Below are 7,195 nucleotides of genomic sequence, written 5' to 3' on the forward strand. Positions count from 1 at the left end.
ATTCAAGGGCGATACCAGGACAGTGCTAAGAGATGATATAGGTTCTAAGGAGAATAAGATTTAAACCATTTGGGTGGAAATTAGAAATTCTAAAAAGAAGTCACTGATAGGTGTAATCTATCGGCCACCAAATAATTACATCATACTGGGGCAGGCAATAAACAAAGGAATAACTAATTCCTGTAAAAATAGTATGGCAATTATCATGGGGGACTTTAATCTACATGTCAATTGATTGAACCAGCTCAGTCTGGGTAGCTTTGAGGAGGAGTTCGGTTAGTGTATCCGCGATAATTTTCTTGAACGGTATGTTCAAGAGAAAGCAAGCTATCCTAGATCTGAAACTGTGTAATAAGGCAGGAATAATTAATGACCTCATGCTTAGGGATCCTCTTGGAAGGAACGATCACAGTATGGTTGAATTTAGAATACAGATGGAGAGTGCCAAGATAAAATCCAATACCAGGTGCTATGCTTGAACAAGGGAGACTAAAATCAGATGAGGAAGAAGTTGGCTAAAGTACACTGGAAACAAAGATTTTATGGTGGGACAGTTGATCAGCAGTGGAGCATTTTCAAAGCAATTTTTCAAAGTGGTCAGCAGAAGTATATTCCAGTGAAAAGGAAGGATTGTAAGAAAAGGGGTAATCTGCCGTGGGTGTCTAAGGAAATAAGGGAGACTATCAAATTAAAAGAGAAGGCATACAAAGTGGCCAAGATCAGTAGGAAACTAGAAGATTGGGAAAGCTTTAAAGGGCAACAGAAAGCCACAAAAAGAGCTATAAAGAAAAGTAAGGTCAAACATGAGAAAAATAACAGCACAGAAGACAGAAAGCAAAGGTTTCTATAAATATATAAAATGAAAAAGAGTGACTAAAGTAAACGTTGGTCCTTTAGAAAATGAGAAGGGGCATTTAGTCATGGGATATGATGAAATGGCCGAGGGATTGAGTAAGAATTTTGTGTCGCTCTTCACAGTGGAGGACACGAGTAACATGCCAGTAAGTGACAAAGAGACAAAGGTAGGTGAGGACCTAGAAACAATCATTATCACGGAAGAGGTAGTGTTGGGCAAGCGAATGGAGCTAAGGATAGACAAGTCCCCTCGCCCTGATGGAATGCATCTCAGGATACTAAAAAAAAGAGGTGGCAGGAGAAATAGCAAGTGCACTTGCGGTAATTTTTCAAAATTGACTGAACTCTGGGGCAGTTCCAGCAGATTGGAAAACAGCAAATGTGGACAATGGAGACCTAGTAGACTAGGCTTCCAAAAGGCCTTCAACAAGATGCCGCACAAAAGGCTGCTGCATAAGATAAAGGTGCATGGCATTACGGGGAAAATATTAGCATGGATTGCTAAGCAAAGAATGGGGATAAATGAGTGCTATTTTGGTTGGCAATCAGTAACTAAAAATGTGCCTCAGGGATCAGTGTTGGGACTTCAATTATTCATAATTTACATTGATAATTTGGAGTTGGGGAACTTATGTAGTGGGTCAAAGTTTGCAGATGACACTAAGATGAGTGGCAGAACAAAATGTGCAGAGGACTGTGAAACTTTGCAGAAGAACAGAAATACTTAAATGAGTGGGCAAAGATCTGGCAGATGGAATACAATGTTAATAAATGTGAAGCCATCCATTTTAGTAGGAATAACAGTAAAAAGAACTGTTACCTGAATGGTAAAAAGTTGCAGCATGCTGCTATACAGAGGGACCTGCGTGTTCTTGTGCATGAATCACAGAAGATTGGTTGACAGGTACAACAGGTCATTAGGCAGGAAATAGAATTTTGTCCTTCATTGCTAAAAGGATTGAGTTTAAAAGCAGGGAGGTTATGTTGCAGCTGTACAGAATGCTGGTGAGGCCACACCTGGAGTACTGCAGGCAGTTTTAGTCTGCTTACTTCAGAAAGAGAGGGTTGGCACTACAGGGAGTGCACAGGAGGTTCACCAGGTTGATTCCGGAGTTAAAGGGGGTTGGGTTATGAGGAGAGACTGAATAGACTAGAATTATATTCATTGGAATTTAGAAACATACAAAAAGTATGAAGGGAACAGATAAGATATACACAGAGAGGATATTTCCACTGGCAGGGGAAACTAGGACAAGAGGGCATAGCCTCAAAATTAGGGGAAGCACATTTGTGAATTTATGGAATTCCCTGCCCAGTGAAATAGTTGATGCTACTTCAGTAAATGTTTTTACAGCTAAGATAGATTTTGTTTGAACAATAAAGGAATTAAGGGTTATGGTGAGAGGATGGATAAATGGAGCTGAGGCCACGAAAAGATTAGCCATGATCTTATTGAATGGTGGAGCAGGCTCAAAGGGCCAAATGGCCCACTCTTGCCCCTAGTTCTTATGTTCTTAGAACAGAATTTTCTGCTGCAATTCCAGGCAATTTCCTCTGAGTCTGCTATGTCAGGGCTTTTGCAGGGTTCGGATAGTAACTCCCATCGAACTTTTACAAATGATTACCTGGCTATCAGAAAACCAGGCCATTAATATACTTGCAAAAGTTGGCCTGTGACAGCAAATGAACTAAAGTATAAATAAGTGTGAAGTGATATATTCTGGTAGAATGAATGAGGAGACATTCTTCCTTAGAAAATGAATGTCTAAATAAGGTGGATGCTACTGACATTGATTCCATCTCTCTGTCAAGCTAGACTGCTTTGCAAACTTGGCATCCTATTCAATCCTGAACAGAGCTTCTAATGCAATATAATCTGTCATTAAGACTACATATGTCCTGCTCCCAAACTTCACCACCTCAGTTTATCTCATCATGCCTTTGACACTTCAAGGCATAGCTATTCTAGTGAGTTTCTGTAGCATGTAAACATCAACTCACCCAATGCACTTCTGTCTGTGCCAGTTCCACAGTAAGTCTTGCTCACCAGTCATTCATGTCCTTCAAATGGTAAGTGAGCTGTCTATTTTGGTGGTCATTTCTGGTGCTAGAGTGCAAGATCAAAATAGTCTTTTCTAGTCCTGACTCTCAGTTTTCCATCACATCTGAAGGGAGATGAACAGATAATACCCTTTGAGTACAGTCTTTTTAATAAGGATGGATAGATTTATACTTGGACAGCTGATCTTCTAAACATTTACACAGTGATTACAGAAGATTGGTAAGTATGCAACTGTGATTAAAAAAAATCCACATGAAAGAGATGAGGAAAAATTAGAATGTGCAGTACTAAAGAAATTACATGATAACACAATACATGATGTGTCATCTGAGCTTGTAAAATACAAATCTCCAAGAAAAACATTAACATTTCACCTCTATTTATGACAACAGTGAACAGAAATAGCACAAATTATTTACTGAAGTCCACTTTACTGTCTTTGATTTTTGGCCAACAGAATCTGGTGGTAATAAAGCATAACCAGCTATGAAACCTGACAAGATAATTACTCAGTTTCTCCTACAGTTCTATTGACCCTCGTATGCATTTTGTTGGGATCATTTGCCATGGAAACAGAATAAACAGCATTCAAGAATAAAACTCTGCTCCTAATTGCTCAGCTGCATTAGCATTAATGGTCCTTTTACAGGCAGTTTCGCTAAAGTTTCAAATCAAGCCAAACAATCTGCTGTGTGTCTTTTTGGTCTGAATTGATTTGAGAGATATGCAACATATTAACATGTTCCTGTCTGATTATTTTTCAAAACAAATATCTTTGAAAAATCAGGATACAAAGTATCACCTCACATTATTGCTAAATGGCCTTTCAATTCTCATAGCATCAGACCCCATCTCCCGTGGCCTCACCCACAGTTTTCATAACAGAAAGCAGACATCGCAACAGATCATTTCTTCAGAATGAATGGGCTACAGATTTGCCAAGTGGCCCTCCAGATACCCAAGTTTGCAACTTTCTTTATTTAACCATACCTGGACCCCTTTGTTGAGCATCACCTTGATGTGGTAAAAGTTTGGTGCACTCCAATGATCCCATGTATGATGCCACCAGAAGTTCCTTGATCCTGGTAGGATCACCAATGGTGGCACAGTTGGGACAAAGTGAAGACAAAGTGCAATCCAAAAAGCAATTAACAGCCAGAACTGACATAAACCAATGTGTCTCTTTTGGCTGTGCAAATGGTCTCAGTCATTGTGGTTTGACATCTCACCAAAAAATGATCAGTCACCTGTGAAAATCGTGTGACCAATGATGATGCCCTATAGTACCCACATAAACAAAAGTCTCACACAGGCTACTACCAGAATTCCATTGCCAAGTCCTGTGTAATCATTCCCCACATCTGTCAGCATTATAGCAGATCCAAAGTTACAGATCTTGATGGCAACCTGCCCAATAATTGGAAGACTTGCTATGAAACCTCTATCAATACTCTGCGAATATAATTTTGGTTGTGACAAAAATTAACAACTTGAAGCATATGTCACAATATGTTTTCAAGCATTGCTTCTGGTAGGCCTTTGGGATACCTCTCCTGCTCATTTAGAGTCATAGAGATGTACAGCATGGAAACAAACCCTTTGGTCCAACCTGTCCACGCCGACCAGATATCCCAACCCAATCACCCGGCCCTATCCCTCCAAACCCTTCCTATTCATATACCCATCCAAATGCCTCTTAAGTGTTGCAATTGTACCAGCCTCTACCACTTCCTCTGGCAGCTCATTCCATATCCGTACCACCCTCTTCATGAGAAAGTTGCCCCTTTAGGTCTCTTTTATATCTTTCCCCTCTCACCCCAAACCTTTGCCCTCTAGTTCTGGACTCCCCGACCCCAGGAAAAAGACTTTGTCTACATATCCTATACATGCCTCTCATAATTTTGTAAACCTCTATAAGGTCACCCCTCAGCCTCCGACGCTCCAGGGAAAACAGCCCCAGCCTCTTCAGCCTCTCCCTGTAGCTCAAATCCTCCAACCCTGGCAACATCCTTGTAAATCTTTTCTGAACCCTTTCAAGTTTCACAACATCTTTCCGATAGGAAGGAGACCAGAATTGCACGCAATATTCCAACAGTGGCCTAACCAATGTCCTGTACAGCCGCAACATGACCTCCCAACTCCTGTACTCAATACTCTGACCAATAAAAGAAAGCATATCAAACACTTTCTTCACTATCCTATCTACCTGCGACTCCCCTTTCAAGGAGCTATGAACCTGCTCTCCAAGGTCTCTTTGTTCAGCAACATTCCCTAGGACCTTACCATTAAGTGTATACATGAGGATCACACAAATCATGCACGAGTTGCAGCTTCGTTTCCTTTAATGTATATCCCTCTGACTATGACTCCGACTCTAAACACATAAGGTTCCACAAGGTTGTGTGCCTTTTTTGAAAAACTGTGACAGTGGAAAGTAGGCAATTGGGAGAGAGCTGAGAGTCCCTAGTCAAGAATTTACACACACGCAACAAATGCACGGTGGTTGTTGGACAGAGGTGCCTTTAGGCTGAAGCTTCTGTGACTGGATTGTCCTCTTCAGAACACTATCTGCTCACACCCAAATGGGAAAGGGCTAGGAAAAGCACAAAAATAGGCTGTCCCATTTTCTCCTCTGTGAAGAACCACACATTTTGGGGATCATAATCTACATGATCAAAGCAATAAAATTTTGCAATTTGGAAATGGTGTATAACACTCATGGATAATCTGACGCATGATCATACAGGAGGAAGAAGTGCAATTCCAATATGTGAATTATCAAGACTCCAAACTGACATAGTTGCCCTCAGTAAGACCACCTTCATGGAGAGAGGGATAGCTGAAGAACCAAGTTGGGGGACATTTCTTCCAATGGAAACCGATAGCACTCCTCAGATCCACAGGGTTCGGCTTGCCACCCAGAGGGCAGGCACTGCCACGACTCCCAAGTTCAAAGGTTCATGACAGTTCTCTTACATCCCAGCTCAATATGCCATTATTGTCTGTGCTTATACCCTGATCCTTGACTCCAATATTAAGGAAAAGTTCTATTCTGACCTTGATGAAGTCCTCACTGCCAACCCAAAAGAAATAAAAATCATCCTCTGATGACTTTAGTGGCAGGGTTGGCTATGACTCCAAAATATCAGAAGAGGTAGCATCAGGAAAAACAGCATTGGAAAAACCAAATGAATGGTGTCCTCCTACTGACAAATGTCAACTCAGTGTGGCCTCATAATTTACACTGTTTTCTGTCAGAAAGACAAATACAAATCCACAGGGAAGCAACCATCATCAAAATGCTGGCATCTCCTGGATTATCTAATTCATCACGTTAAAAATCTAAGTGATGGCTGTATCACTCAATCCACACAGACTAGATGCCTGCTGGACAAATTATCAACTCGTTCAATTGGTGATAAGCATCCTCTGAGCACCAAGACATCACAAGAAGCTAAAGCCCAAGAGAATGAATAGCAATGTCTCAGCCCTAAAACAGCCTGTCTGGAAAAAAGAATTCCTAGCACAGCCCCAAATCAAATGTGTAAAATCTCCACACATCCAACTCAACTTCAAAATATTGAGATCAAGTAAATTCAGTTGTACTAGATAGCTATGTCCAGACTATCTGGTTCAAGCATTCTTATTATCAGAAATGGTATGACAAACTACACAGAAATACATGATTCCTGCAACAATAAGTAGTCTTCACTACCTGGTAGAAAAACCTGAGGCCAGAAGTCAATAATATACACAATAATTCAAGGTATACACAAAAAAAAACTCCAGAAGACAAAGGGCAAGTGCTGGGAAGAGAAAGGCCAGGACACCCAACAGTATGCTGACCAACACGGCATGCAAAGATTTTTTTGAAGCCACCAGGGCAACCTCTAGACCAAAGATCAAATAAACAAAATTTCCTTCAGACACAGAATGGTGTTTTTTCATTTAAGCAATGACAATGCATCCATTAATCGGGCAAGAACCTCTCAAATTATTCTTCAACAGTGAACTCAAAGCAGCTGATAATCTCCAGGCTATACTCCAATATCCTGTGGTAAACCTCCTGGGCGACGTACAAATAATCAAATGGATGAAAAGCAGCCATGTTTGCAGCCCTGATGGTAAAGCAGGTGAAATCTTCAAAATAGGTTGGTTTTACTCACATCAATTTCAATGCAAACATCCAATGGATTAGGGAGGATTGGGGGTGGGGGCGGGGGGAAAGAGAGGAAAGAGAGAGAAAAGAGAGAGAAAGGAGAGAGGAAAGAGACAGAG

The 7,195-nt window shown here is 40.9% G+C and overlaps 1 protein-coding gene across 11 annotated transcripts in view; it reads right to left on the reverse strand.

Moving 5' to 3' along the window:
* LOC122549160 (neurocalcin-delta) overlaps positions 1 to 7,195 on the reverse strand; it is a 266,843-nt gene that overhangs the window by 55,067 nt on the left and 204,581 nt on the right. For 8 of the 11 annotated variants that reach the window (XM_043688506.1, XM_043688505.1, XM_043688502.1 and 5 more), the window contains one exon: positions 2,857 to 3,020. The exons of the other annotated variants lie outside the window; for them this stretch is intronic. The gene's annotated coding sequence lies outside the window, so the exon portion shown is untranslated. The remainder of the gene's footprint in view (positions 1 to 2,856; positions 3,021 to 7,195) is intronic. 11 annotated transcript variants of the gene reach the window in all.

Source organism: Chiloscyllium plagiosum, chromosome 4 (genome assembly GCF_004010195.1).
Source record: "Chiloscyllium plagiosum isolate BGI_BamShark_2017 chromosome 4, ASM401019v2, whole genome shotgun sequence".
In the NCBI taxonomy this organism is placed as follows: Eukaryota; Metazoa; Chordata; class Chondrichthyes; order Orectolobiformes; family Hemiscylliidae; genus Chiloscyllium; species Chiloscyllium plagiosum.